The following is a 24490-nucleotide window of genomic DNA, read 5'->3' as shown; positions in this document are numbered from 1 at the left end:
GTTGAATAACCTCTAGGATTTTAAGTTCAAGATAGGAAATCCCATGTGTTCTAATTGAAAAGATATCTCTATGGATTGAATCAAGCCCCTCATGGTTGGTATGCCCACATCGAAAGTTACATGATGAGACTAGGATTCACAAGGAGTAGTGCCAATCCAAACTTGTACTTCAAAATGATCCAAGGTATGCCTCTCATTTTTATATTATATGTTGATGACTTATTCTTGACAAGTGTATAACCTCCCATTCTAGAATATAAGAGGGGGTTGGATTCTGAATTCAAGATGAAATACCTTGGTTTGATGCAATATTTCTTGGGACTTGAGGTTTGGAAAAGACTGGGTAATATTTTCCTTTCACAAGGAAATTATGTCGTGAAACTACTAAAGGGATTTGGAATGGTTGAATGCAATTCCTTGCCTACACCTACGGAGATGAATTTTAGGAAGCTATGTGTAGAGGTTGTCTAAATAGAACTAGCAAACCCCTCTGGGTACAGACAACTGGTTGGTGTTCTGATGTTCCTCATGAACACTCACCCTGACATATGATTCATAGTTAACACTTTGAGAGAGTTTATGACCAAGCCCCACCATGTTCTTTAGTTCACTGCCAAGCATGTTTTGAGATATCTACATGCAATTGTTAACCTTGGATTGAGATATGCCGCCGGAGATGTTAGATTACATGGATATATCGATGTAGATTGGGTTGGTAGTGTTATTGACATTAAAAATAATTCCAAGTGTTGTTTTAGTCTAGGATTTTCCATGATATCATGGATGAGCAAGGAGTAGAAATTCGTCACCCTTAGCATTACCAAGGTTGAGTATATTGTAGCCAACTTGGTGATTTGTGAAGTAGTTTGGTTAAGGAAGCTATTTGGAGAGATACGTGAGAAGGTTCTGGACATGAAAAATATCTATTGCAAAAACAAGACTAGAATTCATTTAACAAAGAATCTTATGTTCCGTGATAAGTTCAAGCATATATAGATCAAATATCATTACATTTGAGACCTGGTGCAGAGAGGAACCATGAGACTTCTTCACATTTCAACAAATGAGTAGATAGCTTTACCAAACCAAAAGGGAAGTTCTTAGTCTTCACAGAACAAATTGGACTAGTTGAGATGTCTCTTTTAAAAAAGGGTCCTAATTGATCAAGAACACTAAACAATGCTCTTCCCCACTTGTTTGAGCTCCCCCATGGTGAGGAATGGGGTTGTAGGGCTCCTGGTGATGAGAGCCACTGATAGATAGGATGTTGAGACCTAGGATCTCCCCTAAGCAGAGTATGCCCCAGTCATAATCTTTCCCACTATGTGGGATAACCTCCCCATCCATCTAATGCAATGAGGGACTTTGGATAGAGTCCGATCCCTACCCTTTGCAATAGGTGGATCTCACCCAAGTTGTTGGATGTAAGCGTTCTTCCATCTGACTCTTTAGGGTTAAGATGGATGATCAGGGACAATAGGGTAGAGTATGATTGTTACCTCTAGTGAGTTTATCTTACCTATTTTCAAGGACTTTGGGATAGAGTGTGATCGCTGCACATCGGGTAGGTTGATATTGCCCATTGTTTGTAGTTCCGGGTGGTAGCTACGACTCCCTAACAACGATGACGACGACGATAATGATGATGATGATGATGATGATGATGATGATGATGAGGATTATGATGATGATGATCATCATCATCATCATGGTTCCGGGTGTTATCAGAGTCTCCTCGATGGTGATAGGTATAGGATGGTAGTTGGAGCTCCCCTACAATAATTCTTCATTTTTAGATTCAAGAATGTTCAAAATGATATTAACGAGGATGCACATGACACTTATGATGATGATCCAGGTGGATATTGGTGGTAACCCACCTATTCCACTTGGACCCCCACCACTATTTCTTTCAATTTTTTAGTTTCCTTAATTGTAGCACAACTTACTATTTTTGGTCGTTTTTCGGGTACTGAATTTCTAGAGCCGTTTTGAGGCCCTAAAAAACTTTCTTTTGGAAAAATGAGAAAACATGATTTGTTGGCCCAAGTTTTAATTCTAAATTTGTATTCCTTGAATATATCTTTCTAATGAGGTATTGTGTGCATGAAATGAAGATCGTATGCCAAAGGTACGACCCCAGGAAGTTGATGTACCAACGGAAACAAGGCCCAAAGTTTTGGATCTACATCTCTAAGGGATAGGTTTTAGGATATTTAGGGTTTTCCATTGTTTCTCAATAATAAATAGGCCTTCGAGCCTCATTGTGACATAGTTCAAAGGCATGTAGCCACTGTTGGGTGAAGGAATTTCACTTAAGAAAGCTCCTTCAACACTTAATTGTCAACCCGGGGGTTTCGTAAACTTAGAGACGAAGCACATGTAATGCCAGAAGTGGTATGAAATTTTCCTATTTCTATTCCTACATCTCAATTGAAATCTTGCAGAATCAAACAGAAAAATCTCAAACACAACTAACACCAATGTAATTCTAGTGTTGGAATGTAAAAGAATGAATTTGTGAAGAAATCAAATAAAGGAACTTTCACATTACTGTAAACAATCTTAACTGTTGAAGTGAAACTCTATGTTTATCCTTAGTACAGGTGGTGGAAATTTAACAAGTAGGCCCTTTGAAAAGATCTTCCTTCTAAATGATTTTCCTTCTCACACCAAGCAGTCATTCCTATACTCTTGCAATTTTCTTGCACTAGTATAGGTACAGAACTTATGTGAGAAGTATATTTTACACTTATACTGAAGCCTCATGTTTTCATGTAGGGGCTCTAAGCCTTAAGGCTTGGAGCACTCTGTTCCTGTGACAAGACACTGGTCCTTGTACCAGAATAGAGCTTCCTACATCAAGTATTCCAATTTACTTTTGATCAAAATAAAAGAGCATGTTAACTATAAAAAGAATTGCAAATGTGAGTAGAATATGAAATAGCTTGCACACGAAAAAGAATGCTTCACTCAACTGAATCTCGCAAATTAGAATATCTTTTTAAGATGAAAAAAATCTTCAAAATTTAAAGGAGAATTTTTTCAGTCAAAGGGTTTTTCATGCAATCAAATCTAACTTGAATTGGTTCACTATAATATTTCAGATTACTTCTAATCCTTTTCCTTAAATCATGAGGTGTAGTCATAAATTAAGATATTGAAACAACGTTCTTTCTTATCTCATAAAGTCATCTTTAATCTTTAGAAGTTTAACCTTTAATATTGGAAATGCTACCTTTTGATGATGAATGCTTACTTTGTAGAAATAGATTAAATCATATAAAGGGAAAAAAATGAAACACTTGCTATAAATGAACTAGCGAATCAGAGTGCAAGATCCTACATGCACTAGTGCAGGAATGATCTTATCCAAGCAAAAGCAAATAAGAAAATAAATTATAGGAAGTAAAGTAATTCAACCGACTTTCACACAACGGATATGTTCACACTTTGACTATTTAACAAAATAAATCAGAATTCTTAAGCAAGAACGAAATCACGCTTCTGCAAATAAACAGAGTTAACACACCTTTTAGATAATGAAAGAAAGAGGGTAAACAAGCTGGGTTGGATGGGCCCTAGCCAACAAGCTCATTTCCCATTTTAGGAAATGAAAAACTTCAGCATGTTACTATCACATTAGTGAAGAATTATAACGCATAATGAGAAAATCGTGGTGCAACTCCTTGTATTAATTCCAATCAGTAAATATACATTTGAGTTCAAGTCCAGCCCAGAACGAGCGCGACCATGAGATTAAAAATGAACTAGAAGTTACAACTGTACTGCTATCACTATTTCTTGCTAACCTAGTTCTATCTGAAAGCTATATTTTATACAACCCTTCGACCTGTGGACGTAACAAAAACTTACACAGTCGTTCCAAATCAAACCTTTCAGCTAAAACGAAATAAAAAAAAAATTACAAAATTAAGCCAGTGACTATAATAAGGTGCAAACTATTCATTGGCCGTAGACCTGATCCTCAGACATATCCCTAACTATCCTACACTTTGAGTTTAACTCCGAATAACTACAACTGAACTAGACAACATGGATCAAGATGCCCACATGAAGTGATTGAGTTGTTGTGGAGATCATGGAATAGATAGTTGCCAACGGTGTAGGAATTTACCTGCACTAGATCAAACTAGTATAATGATTAATACTTTAGCTTATCAAATACTTTAGGAAGGTAAATATAAGTTACAAGAAATATTAAAGGCACAAAATCTATTTAAAATGATTAATTAAGAACCTAATAACCCTTAAACATGCAATATGAATTTTATGTAGAAATAGATTGTATTCTTGGACTAGTGCATGAATGAGGAGGTTTATGGAGATAAACAGAGGTTAATGATCATGGTTTTGCAATAGGAAGGGGGTAAAAATAGAGAATTTAGGCCTATCAACATCCTCCCATCCCTAAGTTGTTGTGTGTCCTCACACAACCTTTACCTACTACAAAAATCTTCAACATAGGGAGCCATCTTTCAATCGTGCACTTGAATACTGATCCCTACCTTCACTACCTTCATCTTCTTACCTAGGGCTTTCTTAAGTTGTTTGGTCACCTTCTTGAGGTGTTTGTAGCATTTAGAAGCTCGAAAATTCCATATCTTCACTTGATTTTTATGTTCTTTGACCTCTTCTGCCAACTCTATCTTGCCTTGCTTCTGCTAGGTCTGCTCCTTCATGACCTGGTTTAATGCCTCCATGTCATGAATTTGTTGTTTGAACTCTACTATCCGGTTATTTAGATAGAGGGTAGAGGCTTCCATTTCCATCTCGTCTGGTGCAAGAAATTTTTCGGCAACCAATTCAAAACATGTACCATTGTTGCCAAGTTCAAAGTCATCTTGGACATCCAACGTCTGCATCATAATATCACCAAGGGTTTCTGTGCCAGGAGCTTCCATGTCACCAAGGGTTTCAGTACCCTGTGCATCTAACTCATCAGGGGTTATATTACCCTGTTCATTCACCTTTTTAGGGGCTTGAGTACCCTATTCATTCAATTCATTAAGGATCTTAGTGCCCTGTTCATTCACCTCATTTGGGGCTTCAATACCCTCTTCATGAAAATTGTCGAGCATTTCTATGTGCTACGCCTCGTCATCTACCTGACCCTCTACCGGGTATGTACTTGCACTTGATGTCATTCTTTTCTTCTTAAACTTATGAAGGAAGGCCGATAAGGGTAGGTCATCTTCCTTCTCTGCATTTTCTTCATTCACCATAGTATTAGTTGTTGCATCCACAAGAATTGAGAGGTTGTGATATCCAGGTGAAGCGTAGGGTGTCTCATCAATCAAAATCAGGGAGCTCAACTGAGCGCAACTTGTCCCCGAAGAGACAATACTTTTCTTCGTCGAGGTCCTAGTCATTCTTCTTTTTGCAGAGGAAAAAATTTCTTCAAGAGATTTTTCCTCTGCTTGTACCCGTTTGTCCTTGCTTTTTGTCTTGGCAGGGCGCAGAGTCTTGAATTTTCTCTTCTTGTTTGCACTCTTTCCAGGTGTCTACCCTGCACTTCTTTCCCAAAATTCTTTTAATAACGCCTCCCATGTTATCTTTTTAACCTCCAACTCCTTAACCATGATTGCAATGAGCCCGTGATGGTATAGTTTATCTACAACCTGGCTCGCACTCCCGTTTTGCACTCCTTTCGCCATTTTCTCTAAGCTTCGAAGTAGGTAATAAGGGAAATTGATGCGTTTCCCTAATTCAAAATGCAACAAAAACTGGATATGGTACATGAACGTTAATGTGTAACGTCCTTCATAAGTCAAAAACTTCTGTAATATGTATAGGAGGTCTCGCCATTTTCCAAGCATGGCGCTCTGTAGAAGCCCTTTCTTCCATTCAATTTTGAGCTTTCGGTTGACCATAAATCAACACCATCTTTTCTTTTCAATCCTCTCCTTTTTGAACCACTTTTCCCCTATGGTTGACAAGCCTGTATCTCGCACTATTATGTTGGGTATACGACCAAAGTCCCACATTGACTAGAAGTGGGAAGGATCATGAGTATATAAGGATGGACAAATATCTCCATTGGTATGAGGCCTTTTGGGGTAAAGCCCAAGAGCAAATCCATGAGGGCTTAGACCCAAAGTGGACAATATCATACCATTGTGGAGATATGTGGTGTCCAGAGCCCTTACAAGTGGTATCGGAGCCAGATTCGAAGTTAGCCAAATCCTCAGAATGCCGAACGAAGTTGTTGGGTATACGACCAAAGTCCCACATTGACTAGAAGTGGGAAGGATCATGAGTATATAAGGATGCACAAATATCTCCATTGGTATGAGGCCTTTTGGGGTAAAGCCCAAGAGCAAATCCATGAGGGCTTAGGCCCAAAGTGGACAATATCATACCATTGTGGAGATATGTGGTGTCCAGAGCCCTTACAAGTGGTATCAGAGCCAAATTCGAAGTTAGCCAAATCCTCGGAATGCCGAACGAAGGTGGTGAGCCCCGGTAAGCCCGTGGATGAGCTCGGTTAGAGCAAGCTCTCGAGACAGGTGGTGCTTCCATGTAAGGCATGTGCTTCCAACGCATTGGAGCGGAGAATCCTGGTTGGTAGAGAGGGGAGAATCCTGCGGATGGATAATCGTTTGAGGGGAGGCTCGATGGTCCTTTGTTCGAGGGGAGGATTGTTGGGTATACGACCAAAGTCCCACATTGACTAGAAGTGGGAAGGATCATGAGTATATAAGGATGGAAAAATATCTCCATTGGTATGAGGCCTTTTGGGGTAAAGCCCAAGAGCAAATCCATGAGGGCTTAGGCCTAAAATGGACAATATCATACCATTGTGGAGATATGTGGTGTCCAGAGCCCTTACATATTGATTCTTCCATATCCTCAAATTCCAGTGAGCCTACCTTAGCTCGACCTTCCTCGAATGTCTTTGCAAATTCTAGAGCCATAGTCATATCGAACCCGTCAAATATTTGAAAAAATGGGATAAATCCCGATTCTTGCAATAATGCAAGACTACTTTGATATTTGGTCGTCTATTATATATCCTTCACAGATGATGGTTCATGTCTCACGGCTGCCATCTTTGTTTGAATCCACCTCAATTCTCTGTCACAACCCTAGGAAGATTTCACACTTGAGAGTGCAAAGGAGCTGCTGAGAATTTTATGATGGAGATTGGGTCGTTCCACCCTCTTGTTGATCCCTTCCATCCAATCACATTCAATCATTAAAATCACCCCTTCGGGACGGATGCACACACGTATCAATCTGCTACGGGTAGGCAATGATAATTGGAGGAGGTTGAAATGTTTACAACAACAGTGTAACGGTCATGGGGGATCAGAATATGAGGTAAGGCTATCATGAACAAGTAATGGAGGATGTTTTCAACAGAGGTAAGTGTGGGATTTTAGGTAGATTTGTACTATCCCCATTTGCCTCATAATTCACATAAGGTGTACTTTGGTACACATTAAAAAGATTAGACCTTAGAAACTAAAATATCTTGCTCTTTAAATGATTTCTCCCTAAATTAGTAAATGATAAAGAAAAGTCTTAACCAAAATTTAAATAATACAATGCTATGATCTATCACTATGGTAGTCATTCATTTGCAGAAATAAAAAATTAAATTTCTCAATAAGCGTCCTGCATCAAACGCTCATGTACTACGTTTAAACATTTTTTTTACACTGTGTTTTCACAGTCGGGTGTGTGCCTACACTAATCGTGCTTGGACTAAACCTGCTTGCACTGCAACTTGCTTGCACTACAACGTGCTTTCACTGAACCTGCCTTCACTAATCATTCGCGTTCCTGCACTAGGGGCTTTTGTAGCATCCAAGCAAGAGGGGATAAAAAAATTCTAATAGAACACAGTTCTTTGGCTGAACTAAAAAAAAAATTGCATGAATATACAAGAGAAGTTTTATTCACCATCCTTTGGTGTTTCATGAGCATGCCTTCTGATCTGAATACATCAGATCCTATAATCGATCCTTGAGGGAACAAATAAGTGGGAAGGGGTAATTTTCAGAATGGGAAGGAATATCATAATAGGGATTCCAAGAATAATATTGCCAAGTGGGGTAAATGAAAATGGGATGTGGAAAAAATTCAAAGGGGAAAAGAGGGATTTTACGAAATAGAATAGGGATAATTTTTTTAGAAGAAAAAAGAGGATCATTCATTATGGTATTAAGAAAAGAAAAATAGCGGGAACTATGAAAAAATAAAATAGAATAAAGGAAAAATTTTATCTTCAAGATTTGCCTGTACTGGTGCTGGAAAAAATAATGCAGCGAGAATTAAGTGTTTACTTGGATAAAAATTTCCATGCTAGTTACATCAAACTTGGGTAAGGGCTGGGCTCATTGAACCTGCTTCTTCTTGGTGACAACCAACATATCTAAAAATCAAGTAACATTCCCTTTTGATTGAAATTTCGATCTTCCTGCCAGCATGCTGCTTTTCAGGTTGATCCTTCTGCGATCATGTCAATAAACTGATTTTTATAATTACAGAAGAATATATATATATATATATATATCTATATATATATATATATATATTATCATTTTTTTCTTTTTATTTTCTATTTTATTATATGAGGAAAAGAAAGAATCAAATCTTCAATAGGTTGGTGTTGCCACCTACCATATCCTTTTTAGATTGCTATTGGACTTGCTGCTTAAAATCTCCTTTAGTAAGGAGCTAAAAATACACCTTCAATCTATGCCCATTTACCAGGAACATGGAATTTTGTCCATGAATAGTTTTAATTTCTACCACTCCATTCTCAAAAATTTTGACCACCTCATAAGGTCCCATCTAGTCTGTATGGAATTTCCCTTTAAAATATTTAAATCTAGAATCTTAAAAGAGTACCCAATCACTTGTTTGGAACTTCTTCTTTCGGATAGACTTGTCATGCCACTTCTTGCACTTTTGTTGAACCAATATATTCTTCTGAATAGAATCCCTTCGAAATTCATCTAACTCATTCAACTATAGAAGATGTTGTTATTGTGATTCATAGAGATCTAGCCCCAATTGGACTACAGTCCTAAAAGTCTTGATTTGGAATTCTATCGGTAAGAGGATTTGTTTCCCATACACCAACTCATATGGTGTGTGTCCTGTGTTGTTCCTCCAAGTGGTTCGGTATGCCCACAAGGCTTCCAGTAATTTTTCAGTCCAATATTTTCTGTGGATATTTACTATCTTTGTAAGGATGGACTCAATCACCTTGTTCATGGAATCCACCTGACTATTTTCTTGCGGGTTATACGGTGTAGATTTCCTATGCGAAATTTTGTACTACTCCATCACACCCTGTACCAGATTAGAAATAAAATATGGTCCATTGTTAGAAACAATTTCTTTAGGCACACCAAATCTAGTTAAGATTTTAGTAAAAAGAAAATCAACAACAACTTTTTAGTAGCAAAAGAAACAAATTTAGCTTCTACCCATTTTGTAACGAAATCTATACAAGCCAAATTATGCTTTTTATTTAAGGATGTTGGATTTATCGTTCCTACAAAATCAATGGCCTATTTTTCGAAAGGCTCAATCATAACTTGTGGACATAAATGAATTTCATTGGTTTGATTAGGTTGGCCAATTCGCTGACAACTATCACATCGCTTGACATATTGTTTGGCATCCTTAAACAAGGAGGGCCAAAAATAACCACCTTGTAACACTTTGTATGTAGTCTTCTTATCAGTGAAGTGACCTTTACAAGGTTTGTCATGGGTAGATTTTAAGATATCAAACACTTCTTCCTCTCTTACACATCTATGGATAATGAGATCTGGTCCAATGTAAAAGAGGTCTCCTTGAATCCAAGAATATGTAACACTTTTATGTATGGTACTCCACTTTTCATGAGCGGATAACTGAGGTGGTGTTTTTCCAGTGACTAAATAGTTAGCTATGTCAACGAACCACAGGGATTCTGTCGACACAGCAAAAATATGTTCGTCGGGAAAATCATCATCAATAGGAATTGCTTCACCATGATTATTTAATCTCGAAAGATAATCTTCTACTACATTAGATTTTCCTGGTCTATGAACAATAGTAATGTTAAATTCCTACAACAATAATAACCACCTAGTCACTCTACCACTAGTTAATGGTTTATTCATCAAATATTTTATTGCGGAATGGTCAGTATGCACAAAGACTTCATATCCTATAATGTAATGTCTACATTTATTAATTGAAAAAATTACAGCTAAAAACTCTTTCTTAGTAACTGTATAATTTAGTTTGGAGGGTGACATGTTTTTACTAATGAAGTAAAGAGCATAGGATTTTTTGTCTTCTTCTTGTCCTAAAGTTGTGCCAATAGTAGTATCTGAGGCATAAGAGGAAATATGAAATGGCAGGGACCAATTTGGTCCTCTCAAAACTAGTGCTTGAACTAGTTTTTCCTTCAATGTCTCAAAGGGCTATTGGCAAGATGTGGACCAAGAAAAGTCTCTATCCTTAGCCAAAAGTCGGAAAAGGGGGGTATCTATCCTTGAGAAATTCTCAATGAATGTCCTATAATAGTCCGCATGTCCTAGAAAACCTCTCACTTCTCTTTGAGTTTTGGGTACAGGAAGACTCAAAATAAATTTTTTTTCAGGGTCAACTTGGATACCTTCGTTAGAAATAAGATGGCCAAGAACCACTCTCGCCTTACACATTAATCTGCATTTATTGTCACTCAAGGCAAGATGAGCCTCTTGGCAATGAAGAAGCACTTTTTATAGAATTTTTAGGGCTTCCTGAAATGAATCACCAAACACAATAAAGTCATCGATATAGATTTCCACACAGTCAAGGTCAGCAAAATGGCCAAGACTACCCTTTGAAAGGTAGGCGAGGCATTACATAGCCAAAAAGGGAATCACTTGGTAATAAAATGTACCCCATGGACATGTAAAAGTGGTTTTTTCTTGATCCTCGGGTGCAATCTGTATCTGGTTATAACCACTAAATCCATCTAGAAAAGAAAAGGAATTCTTACCAGCAAGGGTATCGAGAACCTGGTCGATGAAAGGAAGGGGGAAGTAATCCTTAAGAGTGGCTTTGTTCAATTCTCTGTAGTCAATGCAAATGCACCATCTCCCATACTTTTCTGGGACTAATAGTAATGGAGAGACCCACTGGTTGTAAGAAATAGGATAGATAAAATCAACATCCAAGAGTTTATGCAATTCTTCCTTTACAACATCTCTTAGAGTTGGTTTCACATGCCTTTAGGGTTGTCAGACAGGTTGGGCTTCATCCTGAATATATATATGTTGGGTACAAGTTTCAAGAGGGATGCCTTTCATATCTTCATAGCCCCATGAAAAGGCATCAAGATGGTTTCGCAACAAATTCACAAGCTGCTCTTGCTGGGATGAATCCACGACTGAACTGATATAAAAGGATTTTCCTAGACTAATCTGAAAAAGAGTGGTATCAAGCTCATGAGTACACAAATGTGTTGCTAGAGATGGTGGCCAAGGAGGTAGAGAGTCATGAATTTTCTGAAAATCTAGACTAAAAACCTAACTCAATGACTCAAAATTGGGCATAGTGTGTAGATTGTTTAGGAAGTCTTGAATCTCAACCTTCTGTGAGGACTCAACATATTGATGTATCAAGGAAATAGAATCAGTCTCCTCATCACTATTTTAGTCTAACCACAAAGTGCCTTGGAGCTCTTGAATGGATCTAGCAGGTGGGTACAAGGTGACCTTCTTCCTAGAATTTCCATGGGAAATATACACGTCACCAGAACGACATCCAATATAAGCATTAGCCATAACTAGCCATGGTCATCCCAAGATCAAGGGATGTCCTCCCACAGGATTCTTTTGTTGAAGAACAATGAAGTTTGCGGGGTATTGCCAAGAGTCTATTGAAACAAAAACATCATCCAACACCCCTTCTGACTTGATTTTAGATCTATCTGCTAGTTCAAGCACAGTGGGAGTAGGACAAATATGGACCAATCCAAGTTGATCCACAGTTTGCTTGGTCATAACATTAATGGCCACCCCCAAGTTTATAAGTACATTAAAGACAAGGACATCAACTATCTGAATAGAGACAATAGGGTTTCTAGGGTTGATATATTTCTCCATGTGCATACACCCTGTCATTAACTCTGCTGCTCTACCAACAAATTGAATAGTTTGAGGTTCCAATAGTCTCCTTCCTGGCTTCTTGATACAGAGTTCCCTAATGATTTTTGTGAAAATGGGTATCTCTTTGATAGATTAGAGCAAAGGTACCTTTATGAAAAGGTTCCTAAGCTCAGAGGTCAGGCTAGACTCAGGAATGGGGTCATTCTTCTACATGACTAACCTCTCCGGATAGGGAGGCTGATTGGAAGAAGATGGAAAAGGATCAAAGGGTACGGGGATGGGCTAGATGGTGACATATTTTTCATAATGGTCAAGAGTTTCCTCCTCACCTCTCTCTTCGGTGATCACTATAGGTTGCTTCTCATATTATGAGGTTACTATCTTCCCTGACCTCAATTGGAGATCATTGACTCCAAATGGCATGGACTGATATCTGGATGAGGAAAGTGGGATCATAGAGTGGATCATTTGTACCACTTTGTTATTGGAGTTGGGTAAAGGTCGGGAAGGCAGTTGAGGAGGTTGAAACAATTGAGGTAAAGGAAATGGTGGCATTGGATGACTCATCTAAGGTAATGATGGTTGTGGCACTGGGTAAGGTGCATAGGTGTAGGATAGGAATGGTGTGAATGGTTTGACCCTCTCCATCCTTGCTACCAAGATTGGGGGGGTTGTCCATAATGATATTGGTTCCCATGCTGCCAATGTTGAGAGTGACTAGTGTTAGGATAGGAATATGGATGTGCATTATAACCAAACAAATGTGGTGGAAGTTTAGGAGCTATACCTTCACTTACCTGTGTCCAGTTTCTTTGTGCTCCCATAACATGCAATGATTCGGCTTCAAGTTTCCCTCCTTCTAGTACGGATTTTAGCACAGGTATGGATGGAAATTTTTCCTTGGCATGGTTCTCTGTACAAAATTGCACATTTATTAGTTCCTTTAATATCAAGAGGACATTCTCTTAAAAGGTGCCTTTTTCTACAAGTTTTTGCTGAAATTTCAAAGAGTCTATTTGCTTTCTAATAGTATTCATTATTTGAATTTTCATATTGTCCATTTTTTTCTCTAATCCAATGATCATAGCATCAGCAGATTCATTTTTTTTATTTCTATTCTGAATTCTTTTACTCTATCTATATTGGTTCCTCAAGAATTTCCTTCACAAGTCATAGATTTGATCAAAAGATTTATGAGCAATATCCCCTTGTCTTAAAAAATTTATATTATTCCTAGCATCATTAGTAATCCCACATAAGAACAAGGTTATAATGGTACTTAGATCAAATTTGTGCCTTGACCTTTGGAGGATGTACATAAATCTCTCTAAGTAGTCATCTAGAGTCTCATAATCATTTTGCACAATAGTAAAGATTTCATCTTGAATATCTCTAGTTTTAAAATATTCCTAATATTTTGACAAGAACACTCTCTTCATTTGCTCCTAATAAGATATAATGTTTTCTCCTAGTCCCATGAACCAGCAGAGTGTTGTGTCCTTGAGAGTTGCAGGAAACAACTTTAACTTCTGAGCATGAGATGAATAATCATAACTTCTACACAAAATATCAAACTCAAATAAAAAAGAGTCTAGGTCTTCGTGTACATTTCCATAGAAATGAGGAAGAGCTGATGGTGGAATATTTTTCATTTATACTTGTGTATCAGGATCCACAATTGGGAATCCAAAAATGGATTGTTCCTTATTTACCTGATTTTCACCAGTTCCTACTGCATGGTCATCATGATCTGCCATTGTTTCTCCTCCAAGTGAACTGCTCTCAACAGGTTGAGAAGTCTATTGGCTCTAATAGCCCCCTTCATCCCCTTTATGGGTTGTGTCACACTTGGACCGCTGCTGCTAGAGTTCAAGTAGACTATTCCTACGTGATGAGTTTGGGTATGTTTGGACTTTCTTCCTGCAAAAGAAGGCCCAATATGAGATTTGATTTCAGCTTTATTAGTATTTCCTTAGCCCCTAGTGGGCTTCAAACGCCTACGTATTTTAGACATTTATTTCAAAAAATGAAAAAACAAAATTCCAATAAAATGTTGCAATTCAAAAATAACTTAAACACCTATGAACTCCTTCAAACAATAGAAGCACACTACAGAAAAAAATAGCAAACTTACCCCTATTGCAGAAAATAGAAAATTCTTACCAATTCAAATCGCCTTGCTGGCAACGGCGCCAAAATGTTGGGTGTAGGAATTGCACTTAAGCAAGCTCCTTCAACACTTAATTCTCAACCCAAGGGTTTCATAAACTTAGAGACGAAGCACAGGTAATGTCAAAAGTGGTATGAACTTTTCCTATTTCTATTCCTACTTCTCAATTGAAATCTTGTAGAATGAAAAAGAAAAATCTAAAAGGAAACTGACACCAAAGTAATTATAGTGCTAGAATGTAAAAGAATGAATTTGTGAAGAAATCAAATAAAGTAACTTTCACACTACTGTAAAAAATCTTAACTGTTGAAGTGGAACTCTATGCTTGTCCTCAGAATAGGTGGTCGCAATTTAACAAGTGGGCCCTTGAAAATATTTTCCTTCTAAATGATTTTCCTTCTCACACTCAGCGGTCGTTCCTGTACTCTTGCAATCTACTTGCACTAGTATAGGTACAAAACTTATGTGAGAAGTATATTTTACACTTATATTGAAGACTTATGTTTTCATGTAGGGGCTCTAAGACTCAAGTATTGGAGCACTTTGTTCCTGTGACAAGACACTGGTCCTTGTACTGGAACAGAGCTTCCTACACCAAGTATTGCAATTTAATTTTGAGAAAAATAAAAGAGCGTGTTAACTATAAAAAGAATTGCAAATGTGAGTATAATTTGAAATAACTTGCACACGAAAAAGAATGCTTTACTCAACTGAATCTCACAAATAGAAATAACTTTTTAAAATTAAAACAATATTAAAAAGTTAAAGTATACTTTATTCGGTCAAAGGGCTTTTCATGCAATCAAATCTAACTTGAAAGAGTTCATGATAATATTTTAGATTACTTCTAATCCTTTTCCTTAAATCGTGAGGTGGAATCATAAATTAAGATGTTGTAATATCATTCTTTCTTATCTCATGAAGTCATCTTTAATCTTTAGAAGTTTAACCTTTAATATTGGAAATGCTTCCTTATGATGATGAATGCTTACTTTGTAGAAATAGATTAAATCATATAAATGGAAAAGAATGAAACACTTGTTGTAAATGAACTAGCAAACGAGAGTGCAAGACCCTACATGCACAGGTGCAGGAACGATCTTATCCAAGTGAAAGAAAACCAGAAAATAAATTACAGGAAGTAAAGTAATTTAATTCGACTTTCACACAATGGATATGTTCACCCTTTGACTATTTAACGAAACAAATCAGAATTCTTAAGCAAGAATGAAATCACGCTTCTACAAATAAGAATAATTAACACATCTTTTAGATAACGAAATCAAGAGGGTAAACGAGTTGGGTTGGCTGGGCCCTAGCTAACTAGCTCGTTTCCCATTTTAGGAAATGAAAACCTTCAGCACGTTACTAACACATCAATGAAGAATTATAACAGAGAATGAGAAAATCATGGTGCAGCTCCTTGTATTAATTCCAATCAGCAAATACACATTTGAGTTCAAGTCCAAACTAGAACGAGGACGACAACGAGATTAAAAATGAACTATAAATTACAACAGCACTAATATCACTATCGCTTACTAACCTAGTTTTATATGAAAGCTATATTTTATACAACCCTTCGGCCTATGGCCATAACCAAAAATTACACAGTCATTCCAATCAAACCTTTCGGCTGAAACGAAATAACAAACAAAATTACAAAATTAAGCCAACGGCTATAATAATGTGAGAACTATTCGTTGGCCATAGACCTAATCCTCGGCCATATCCCTGACTATCCCCCACTTTGATTTCAACTCCGGATCACCACAACCAAAATGGACAACATGGACCAAGATGCTTGCATGAAGTGATCGAGCTATTGCGGAGATTACATAATGGATAGTTGTTAGCAGTGCAGGAATCTACCTGCACTAGATCAAGCTAGTATAACGATTAATACTTTAGCTTATCAAATATTTCAGGAAGGTAAATATAAGTTACAAGAAATATTAAAGACACGAAATCTATTTAAAATTATTAAATAAGCACCTAATAACCCTTAATCAAGAATTATGAAGTTTATGTAGAAATAGACAGTATTCTTGGACTAGTGCAGGAATGAGGAAGTTTATGGAGATAAATAGAGTTTAATGATTGTGGTTTTGTAATAGGAATGGGGTAAATATAGATCATTTAGGCCTACCAATAGCCACCACATCTCTTCTTAGATATAAACTACCATTTCTTGAGCTAGTTTATTCCTACCATATCTTATCTCCTTATCCCTGAACCCACGTAATATTCTCCACCACCATATATTAAATACTCCACCATATATTAACTACTCCATAAAAATCCTCCACGTAACATCTTAAATTCATGGTTTTTGATAAGCCATATCCCATGGCTTTGAATATTCAACATGCTAGATTAGTATATATCACATATTTTATAGGGGAGAGCCTTCTATTGTTGTGTAGGGACCAGTAATAATTAATGTATTGGTCTAACACATCCATAAAAAAATCATCGTAAACCAAATGTAATGCAATAGAGAATCATGTATTTCATTTTTTCCTTAGGATGTGCTTTAAGGCCCAATATTTTGTATTTGAACCCACCTCACTCTCCTTATGTCACACATTCTATTCCTTCATAGGTGATATGGGCCCATCATAACTACAATTTGTTCAGGATTGTTACTCAATAGAATGAGTTAGTTCGAACCCAAATCCATTCAGAGTCTACTAAACTCGTGTTAGTCTCTATCTATTAGATATGAACTTTCTTTAAGGCTGGATTATAGATATATAAAAGATAACATCAATAGACTCTAGAGGACCACTTAAATAATTATCAATATGAAAATAACCATACCTTCTAGTTTATTAACCAATTTTAGTGCCACTGTAACCTAAAATAGTTACTCAATACAATGAGTCTATTCAAACCCCAATCCATTCAGAGTCTAATAACCTTGTGTCAGTCTCTATCTATTAGATATGAACTTGATTTAAGATTAGATTACAAATAAACAAAAGATAGAATCCAAAAACCCTTGAGGACCATTGAGCAATAAGACACAAATGAGAGATGCAATGAGGTAGTTAATATCCAAGAAGGCTATCTTATCCTTGACGAGGCTAGAGAGAAAAGCCAACAATGAAGGATAAGATAGCCTTTGAATGTAACATTGCAAGGGTTCTCTTATAGTTATAGATAAACAATGAATTTGTACAAAATAATGCATAACAAGGATTTTAAGAGGATCTTTCTCAAGCGAGAAACAATGAAATTTGATAGTTTGTAAAAAGTAACCTTAAATTCATAATTTTGTTTATGCATATCCCCAACCTTATGTGGAAACTTATTTCTCTCTAGGAATTGAAGCCAACGAATACTCTTATTGATCCTATAGTGAAAAGGTATGGTGCTTCCATTCATTACATATGATATTTGGGGGTTCTTTTCCTACCATTTTTTCACAAATTATAGTGCATGGTTATTTGTTCATTATTTTGGATGGCACAAAAACATGTAATCATCTAGACCCTGCGTAAACAAGCATGTAATTAGGATGGGAAAGTTGGATGATTTGGAAATAAACTACTAGTTCTGACAATGACAACTTAACGACTAATAGTTAACTCAACTCATGGAAGCTCACAAATTTATAATCTCTCAACTTTCCCTATTTTGTCTCATACCTTTATATCTACCAAATTTATCCTTTTTTACTTCATCTCTACATAATGAAACCAAATTTCAAGTCATTATACCTTGTCTCGGTACAGTCACAGGTTCCACAATTATGCCCTCACCTACAAGGAGTATTATATAATTCTTAGATTGCCCAAACATAAATTAATAAATTATCTTGCAAGAATTCAAGAAAACAATAAGTGATACATATATGAAATGGAATGAATATTTACATGTATTTTGGAAAGTGGAATCATAAATGTATCCATCCTTGATGAAAAAATATGTATGACCAGAAAAGATTTGTGGAAGGGTAATTGATACCTCAACCTAGTTAGTTTTGTCTATAAAAATCATCTTCTAAATATCCACATAAATGAAATTTCAACTTCCAAGGAAATTCAAATTTTTAGAAAAGATTCCATGTCTTGTTTATTTGGAAACTTTTTATTCAACTTTATTGTCATCCTAGTCATGAGAAACTTCTCAATAGATCCTGGAAACCCTTCTAAACTTCCCATGTGTAAAAATCCATTCCCATCTAGACCACTTCCATTACAAGGAGTGAATGGTGCATCTAGTGGCATTGGTGGGCTAGAGGAGAACAATTTAATACTAGGCACTGCATAATCTTGATTGAAACTCATGTATCTCATGGATGAGACATCAAATGAGGATGGTTGCATGAACACAAGCATTTCCATGATGCTTTCAACCTAGATGATGTAAACAATTGGGTCATTTTTCGATTGGTTTCTTCAAATGTAAGGCATAAAATGCATTGGATCACAAAAACATGTACATACTAACAAGGAGAATATAAGCTAGCTTTGAAATCTTACTTTCCAAAATTGTCAAGTGAAAAATGTGTGATCTGGTGTGTAAGTTGAGTAGAGAGCCCACTAGAGACAACATAATGTTTCTTTCTTGTTTGAAGTTGTGGTTGTTGAATATATTGTAAGTATGAGTACACTCTTTCAATAATATTCTCAACACATTAGTTTCTATATCATTAAAATTTTGTGAAAAATAAACTGAATGCAACAACTAAACAATTATGAAAAGCTAGTTCCATGCCAAATCCTGGTTGCACACATCAAATGCTTTACAAAATTCATATGTTCAAGTATGGAAAAATTGAACATAATTAAGGATGGTTAAGTACTTATTAAGCTCAAGTCTTGGTGCCTCTACTTTGTAAATAAATAGAGATAGGAGGTTACCTAGTGCCCTTTCCATCACTATGAGGTGGTGTTGTTTTTCAAGAAAATGGTTGAATAACAAGATCTTCTCTTTTACTTTCAACCATATGTATTAATTCCTGAAAATTTCATGATTTTCCCTCTCAAGTCTTTGCCACACTATAAAATTCAGTAACAATTTTCATGTCAAGTTTAATGACACAAGCAGAACATTTAGGTTTTTTAGAATACTGGAAATTTTATCGATCATGCCTTAAATGATTTGATCTACCTTGTTACTCATACTATTAATCCACATTAAATACTTTTTCACCAAGTTAATCAATAACAAATATATCACTTCCTCAACTTAAATCATGTTGGTTAAATTCTTCACATTCATTACCTGTTCTACCAACCTTCCAATTTGTGTTTGTGTTTGTGCCAATAGTGCACTTTTTGCAAGTTAGGTTCTTGTGATTCCCAACCTTATATGAGGTTATGGGAAAAGGAATATCATATGTGACAAATGAAAAGGAAATAGAGCTAGAATAGTTAAATGACTATTATCTAGACCAAAATAAATAGGAGAGAGTTAAAGTTGTAGATAATTCACTACATAGGTTAACAGTGTCTTTATACAAAATTTCTGAAGCATATTATGTATGAGTGAAGGTGTGTAATCCTAAAAATTAAAAAAGTTAGTTTCTAGAAAAAAATGAGATGTTTGAAAATTATTGACAACCACAATATAATCCAGGCATAGGGGGATTACACTTCCCAAAAGGAAATTAGTTGCATCAGTTCCTCGATCCATAATATCTAGCTGGAAAAATACATTAAAATCACATCACTTTCACAACTCCATACAAAAGCATTACAATACTATAATATCTTCAATTAATTTTTGTAGCAATTTTATCTTTGTAAACACACCTATAGGTTGGTGCTCTGCCATGAAGATTTATGTTAAAATATTAGAATATCCCAATTTAATAAAAATATAATAATGGGTATTTTTTTCCAAGAAACATCTAAAACATCCATGAAAGCTTAGATGTCAAAATGGAAACAACTAAACTCATATCCCAATTTCCATCTCAAATGCCCTAAAAATATACTTACCATTAGGATGAACAATTATTTCCAAATGAAGGGCATCAAAATTTGACAAATTTTCATTTTCAAGTGAAACTTCTAGAATTATGCATGTTTCATGCCTGATGTATGAAAAAATCATTTCTCTAATCTGGGCTTCAATATCATAAAGTTGATCACCCACTGGAACCTTTGTTATACAAGGAAAGTCCACAAGAGTTATATTAAGAACATTTGGAGAAGGACATGTCATGCAACTCCATGAATTTGAAGGATGTGTCATGCAAATCCACGAATCTAATGGAAATCTAGTTATAAAAAGGAAGCATCTATTTTTCCCAAGATTTAATTTGTTGTCGTATTATTTCAGCCCAGGGATGATCATCCTTGGCTTCATGTAACTTAATCATAAGTGAAATGAGATTCGGGTCAAACCTATGCATGCATTCAAGCAGATCTTTTGTACAAAATTTGATTCCATTCATTCCCTCTAGTTCTAGTACACCACCTTTTGTTGTTGTTTCTTCATACATTTCAACTTCATCTGAATTAATCTTTCTATCAACTACCATCCATGATCCTCCCCATAGTTCTCCTATTTTTGGTATGTAAACAAACACAAGTTGCTTGTATATGCAAAGATTCTCCACTATGGTAGATCCGACTTGAAGAATTCCTTCAAAAAGATCCCTTTTACCGATAGAGAACCCTATTAGGTTCACCAATATAAAACAGAGGAAGATCTTCCGTGTTAAAATCTAGTGGGGTTTGTATTGTTTTACATGCTAAATATAGAAATTGGACATGGCCTACTTGAGGTACTACACTCTTAGCATAATCAAGTTGACCAGGGTCTGCAGGAATCACCCGCATCACTATTTGGGTCTCAACAACAATAAAACCCACAGGGATGCCCTCAAGCTTTGCTCACCCAGTAACCATTGTTTTTTCCCACGCTTCTAATGTCTTTGTGAAGCACTCTTTGTCAAAGAGGCCACCAAGCCACATACCATTATCTTCTACACCACGAATAGTTGCGCAAGGATTACACGAATTCTATGGAGCATATTCAACTAGTCTATCTGGAGGATCTACAGGCTTCACAATATGAAGAGGTCCTCCTATATATGGAGTAATATAGCTAAGCCACTTCAAGATGGATAAGACAACTTCCAAATCATCAAATACAGTTAGATGAACAACACCATTTGTTGCCATGATTTTTGGGCCTCCTAATTGCATATGAGGCTATGCACTTCCCATCCAAGAAGCTTATTTAGAGCTGAGTATCCAGTAAAAATTATAGGTTGATCAAGGCGTTGAAATACGGTGCATTCCTAACCTCCCAAGATATACACCAATACCAATTGTTCTACATGTTACATATGTCAATGTGAATGTTTCCTAATATGCCCTTGAATAAGCACCTACAATTTATCCACTTCCTGATAAATTGTCCGTGCCAAGTACATCTTCCTTAGCAATGATGTCATAGATAATCTGTTTGATTTCACCAGATTATAGATTTAGCTCATGTGTTATTACAGTCAGACCAATGAGCTTATAGTCTTGTGGAGTGAGATAAAGATATTCAAACCCGCAATTTGGAGACAACTCTTCAAACCATCCAACTTTAAAGCAATCTTTGACTTCTGCTGCCACTCCAATTCTTGCACTAGAGTTGGTAGCCAAAAATATCAAAGGCAATTTATTTTGACATGCAAGATTAGTCACAAATGCAAAAAAGGCATATTCTATTGTGCCAAACCTGCATTTTCCATTTTAATTTGGACAGGCGTCATAGTCATGCTACTCTAATTCTTCTAAAACTCTTATCAAAGATTTCACCCAAACCATGACCCAGACCAAGATTTTACACAGACCAAGAAAGATACTGAAAGAACTTTCATTTTTCATGATACAAGTTATAAATCAAAAGTGCTTAACAACCTATACCTTAGTAGAAAAACTGGCCATGAAGGCATCCAATGCCATTGGTTTCGTGTAACCTTTATTCATGAGGATAATTATATAAACTGTTTGTGGCATATCCTATTTGATGGTGCTTTTGGAAAGGAGAAGCAATTCACATTCTTATTTATCAGATGATATCCAAACACCTTCAGTGGAAAACCCACTTCTTCCTAATCTTTGCAAACTATTTCTCCATTATTTGAATATAATAGCTTTCTAATTACTAGAAACAAAGGTATGGACCAACAAATTGTAAAATGTTTTAATGGGACTATTTTCAGAAAAAGTGTTTCACCCATGAAAAGTAGATAATGGGCAAGAGATAACCACATAACTTCCCCAGGGAAAATCCTTTTGAGAAATACCAAGAAGAGGCTTACTCTTCTTATAAATCTGAGCTAGATATGGCTAAGGACTTTGGTAACATCAATTAGGAATTCCTATCTATATTGAAGTTAAAAACAAAATCAATAATGGAGGAATGGGTAAATATTACAACTCTTGTTAAGTTTTTTCCAACATGTTTCTTCAAAGTTTAAAACAATAAGAGGGTCAAGGCAGTGCTGCCCATTCTCCTCAATTATACTTAGGCATGCAACTTGGGAAAAGCCTCAAAGAAGGAAAAAGAAAGAGACAATTTTGAGGATGAAGGTTACTTCCAATGCTTTGAACCTTACCTATCTACAAATTATAAATGATAGTAGTGATAGTGATGTTATCAAAAGAAGCTAAATCATGAGAAAAACCAAATATACTAGACTAAATATTCTAAACAAGATTTGTTGAACTACTTATTACCTCAAAACATAAATTGAGTAATTTCAAATCAAAGGTATATCTACTTAATGGACCTAATAGAAGAAATAAAAATCTATGATATTTGGGATCCAAAAGGGTTAATTTAAAATGTGTTTACTTAGGATCTATAAATATGTTTGGTTCAGGGATCAAAAAATGTTTCTAGACAAGTTTAAGTAAAATATGGAGAGTTTGAACTTGGAGTTGTAGGTGGATGACCTGAATGAGGACTCGAATGATTAAATTTTGTGATGTAGTTTTCTCCCATTATATTAATGTTTAGCACAACATTATCAAAACCTAACGGATTTTGGCAAAACCGTCGAGGTCCACCAATTTTGGGTCCATATTAGTTTGATTGAATGTTCCAAACATGAAAATACAGGTTCTATGTGGAACTATACAACTAATGTTAATGGTGGACCATACAAACACAGGTTGCTTGTATGTGCATATATTCTCCACAAAGCTAGATCCAAATTGAAGAATTCCTTCAAAAATATCCCTTTGACCAATATAGAACCCTCTCCGGTTCTCCAAGATAAATAGAGGAAGCTCTTCCTTGTTACAATCTAGTAGGTTTTGTGTTGTTTTACATGCTAAATATAAAAATTGGACCTAGCCTAGTTGACGTACTACTCTCTCAGTAGAATGTTGACCGAGGTCTACAGGAATCACCGACATCATTGTTTGGGTCTCAAAAGAAATAACACCGACATGCATTCTGCCAAGCTTATCTCACCCAGTAACCAATGTTTTTTCCCACGCTTTTAATGTCTCTTTGAAGCACTCTTTGTCAAAGATGCCACCAATCCACCCACCATTATCTTCTACACCATTAATAGTTGAGCAAGGATCACATGAATTCTCTGGAGAATATTCAACTAGTATATTGGGAGCATATATAGGATTCAAAATAGGAACAGGTCTTCCTGTATATGGAGGAATATAGCTAAGCCAGTTCAATATGGCTAAGACACCTTCTAAAACATCAGATACAATTATATTAACAACACAATTTGTTGCCATCATTTTTGGGCCTCCTAATTGCATATGAGGTTATGCACTTCCCATCCAAGAATCTTCTTTGGAGCTGAGTATCCAATGAAAATTATAGGTTGATCAAGGTGCTGAATGCAACGCATTCCCAACCTCGAAAGGTATGCACCAACCAACTATGATGCATGTTACATATGTCGATGTGAAAGTTTCCTAATATGCCCTTGAATAAGCGCGTGCAATTGCTCCAATACTGGATAAATTTCCACTCGAAGTCCATCTTCCTTACCAATGATGTCATAGATAATCCATTTGATTTCACCAAATTCTAGATTTAGCTCATGTGCTATTACAGTCAAACCAATGAGCTTATAGTCTTGTGGAGTTAGATAAACATACTGAAACCCATAGTTCAAAGACAACTCATCAAACCATCCAACTTTAAAGCAAGCTTTTACTTTTGTTGCTGCTCCAATTCTTGCACCAGAGTTGGG

General features: G+C 36.2%; 2 pseudogenes; both read right to left on the bottom strand.

The window, feature by feature from the left end:
* Positions 1-20449: 20449 nt before the first annotated feature.
* Positions 20450-22210, bottom strand: LOC149194286 (acetyl-CoA carboxylase 1 pseudogene; annotated as a pseudogene).
* Positions 22211-23297: 1087 nt separating this feature from the next.
* Positions 23298-24490, bottom strand: LOC149194285 (acetyl-CoA carboxylase 1 pseudogene; annotated as a pseudogene).

Source organism: Pinus tabuliformis, chromosome 2_2, assembly GCF_031772625.1.
Source record: "Pinus tabuliformis cultivar Carrire ecotype Pingquan chromosome 2_2, CPIR1, whole genome shotgun sequence".
In the NCBI taxonomy this organism is placed as follows: domain Eukaryota; kingdom Viridiplantae; phylum Streptophyta; class Pinopsida; order Pinales; family Pinaceae; genus Pinus; species Pinus tabuliformis.
Note: the sequence above shows the minus strand (reverse complement) of the source record. Positions and strands in the feature narration are given on the sequence as shown.